Raw genomic sequence first — 2,669 nt, forward strand, 5'->3', positions numbered from 1 at the left:
CATTTTAACGGTCTGATATGCTATTTGAGCTAACTAACGGTCCCCTGACCTTGAAACACTTAATCAGTGATGTATTTGGGGACAGTGTCATCTATTGGGGTGACATACGTCTCTTTTTGGAGAATCCAGAGCAGCACGCGCAGCACATCCGAACCTGGAGAGGTTTCGGCTGCATGGTTTCAACGCAGAATTGGAAAAGCGGAACCTCCAGCCAACTCTCCACAGAGTTTTGGGGGTACATCCTCTCCCCAGAAGATGTTATGATTGATCCAAATAAGGTGGAAGCCATTGATAAATGGGGCGAAGTGGGAAGTCCTCAAGAAGTGCAGCGCTTCCTAGACTTCACTCATCCTGTGAAATCGAGACATGCTGGCTCTCAGTGAAGCTTAGACGGAAAACCACGCACCCCACACAGAGGTTGGAACCACCCACTCCCAGGTTGTCCTGAGGAGCCATGATTTCTCCAGGAGCTGGGTAAAGGGCACCGGGATCAGCCTCTCAAAGGTAGGGTGCGTCGTGTGAGGAGAGGGTCTGAGAGGAGGAGCGTGGGCTAGGCTCTGTATTTGGGCTTGGCAGGGATCGAGAGAAGGGAGAGGGCTGTTAGAGGGCAATGCGAGGTGGGAGGGGGGGTCGGAGATGGGGGCAAGGCCTGAAAAGTTCAGCTGCTTTAGATCAACTGTGCCAGAGAATCACTGGTTGAAGTGACTGAAAGCTCTGAGCTGGGGCTGGCCAAAATCCTCCTCCTCAGATGGGAACATCCCGAAAGTCTGCAGAAGCTCAGCCTCTGAGGTGAACGTTGTGGCCCAAACCTCTCTCTGCTCTGTACCTCACAGGATTCCAGCCGGCTGTTCCAATCCAGGAGGACACCTGTGCCACCGAAGTCTCCGAGCACCTGGGCAGTGAAGTGCCACTTAATCCCGCTGTAATGCACAGACCTTGCCTTGGCTGGCTGCACAGGGCTGAATTTCACCCCTTCCGAGTGTAAGGAAATAATTGGCTGAAGGCCTTTTTCTTTCTGGACGTCTGTCTAGTGGGAAAGAACCATGGGGATTTGTAACCTGTTTCGCTCCCATGCCTGGTGCTTCAGTGATGCAGAGAAGGGCTGATGCATTGGTTGATTTCCCCACCTTTTAATCTACTCTCTTCTTCTCTTTTAACAGGTATTCTAAGGGCCCCCCGTGCATCATATGGGCATTCTTCAGGGTGCAGATGGCATCAGACCTGCACCTGAATAAATAATAGGGACTGAAATATGCAGACACTAAAGTTCTGCAGCCAAATTCTCAGGAACCTTCCTCTTCCATGTAGGATCAGGATTTTGTTTTGAATTGTTTTATTTTTTTAAAAAGTGCTAAGCAGATGCTACCCTGTAAGAAGCGGAAACAGAAGCAAAAACTGAAAGACTGTTACTAAAACCAATGAACAGCTGCAGAGAGTGGAGACCAAGCAAAGCAGACAAATGAATACTGTGAATAAATAACCTGAAAGCAAATGGGGAAGAAAACCTCCTCTGGGTAATTGTGGCTCTTGGGACCAAAATCAGGTTCCTGGTACGTAGCCTGGCTGAGATCATCCCTTTTCCCTGGATCCCAGACCTGGGATTCAAATGTCATTCTCTGTGTGGTGTCCTTATTTTATTCCTAGGGAAAGGATCCCCAAAGGAGGTGTAAGGTTCCGGGACTCTAGTGTCTGCCAGAAGCTTCAGCCACCTTCACAGGTAGAAGTCACTGGCTTTCCTACAATGCCACTAGTGCTCTTCCTGCTCTCCAGATCTGCTCCCTCCAGCTGGACAGAGACACCCCTTAACTCCCTGAGTCCTGATTTCCTGCCATTCAAGGGGCTGAGGATTTGCATTGCCCCCACCCCAACCATCCGAGACTTTTCCTATGGGAATCTCCCTAGAGCAGGGGAGAAATCTGTTCTTCCATTAGAACCAGTCTGCTCAGTAAATCCACCCACATTGACCTCATCTCAGCTGCTTTGTTTATCCGACATTAGTGGTATCTTTGGAAAACCCTTAGCGTGTTGGGGTGTGAGGTGGAGCAGGGGATGCAGGAGCTCCAGCAGATTCCCCTGAAGAACACCACCCTGTCTTTCTCTGGTCAGGTTAGAGCTCGTCCTCCATTGCGGAGGTGAAGACCGGATGGGAGCTGCTGGATTGACCTTGATGTGCCATGTCCCTGTGTGGATGAAGGACCTACATCTCAGGGGTGGCCAGCAGCAGATGTAACACATGTCCAGGAATGGGCTAAATAACCTACATTGAGAGGCAAGTAAAATCGTGGCCACATGTAGACATCACAGGAATTGACCCAGGGTCCTTCAGCACAAGCCCCTCTCTCTCACTGTCAACAAATCCAGCTCCACCCACTAGACCACACCCCATTCCAGAGCCCCAGAACCCAGGAGCCCTGATTCTCAGAGCCAGGCCTCACATCACAAGGCCAAACCTCCTCCCGTTATGGGCGCTGCAGAAGGGACCATTGGCAAAATCCCCCTCTACATTCCCCCTGTCAGAGACTGCGGCCACCGGTGACAAGGGAATGAGCTGAGATCTCCCCTGTGGGAATCCGAGGGGCTGCACATTTGGGGTTTCACAGGGACGGCCTCTGGCAGCCATTGACAGAGTGTTCCTGGGGGGAGATTTTCCATCTCTCACAAACGGTTTC

At 51.1% G+C, this 2,669-nt stretch overlaps 1 long non-coding RNA gene across 1 annotated transcript; it reads left to right on the forward strand.

Moving 5' to 3' along the window:
- Window positions 1-809: 809 nt before the first annotated feature.
- LOC120395006 lies at window positions 810-2,261 on the forward strand. The gene is made up of 4 exons (XR_005592457.1): window positions 810-981; window positions 1,161-1,550; window positions 1,645-1,717; window positions 2,107-2,261. It is a non-coding gene; the product is annotated as an uncharacterized LOC120395006 (long non-coding RNA).
- Window positions 2,262-2,669: the final 408 nt, after the last annotated feature.

Source organism: Mauremys reevesii, unplaced genomic scaffold, assembly GCF_016161935.1.
Source record: "Mauremys reevesii isolate NIE-2019 unplaced genomic scaffold, ASM1616193v1 Contig9, whole genome shotgun sequence".
Lineage (NCBI taxonomy): Eukaryota > Metazoa > Chordata > Testudines > Geoemydidae > Mauremys > Mauremys reevesii.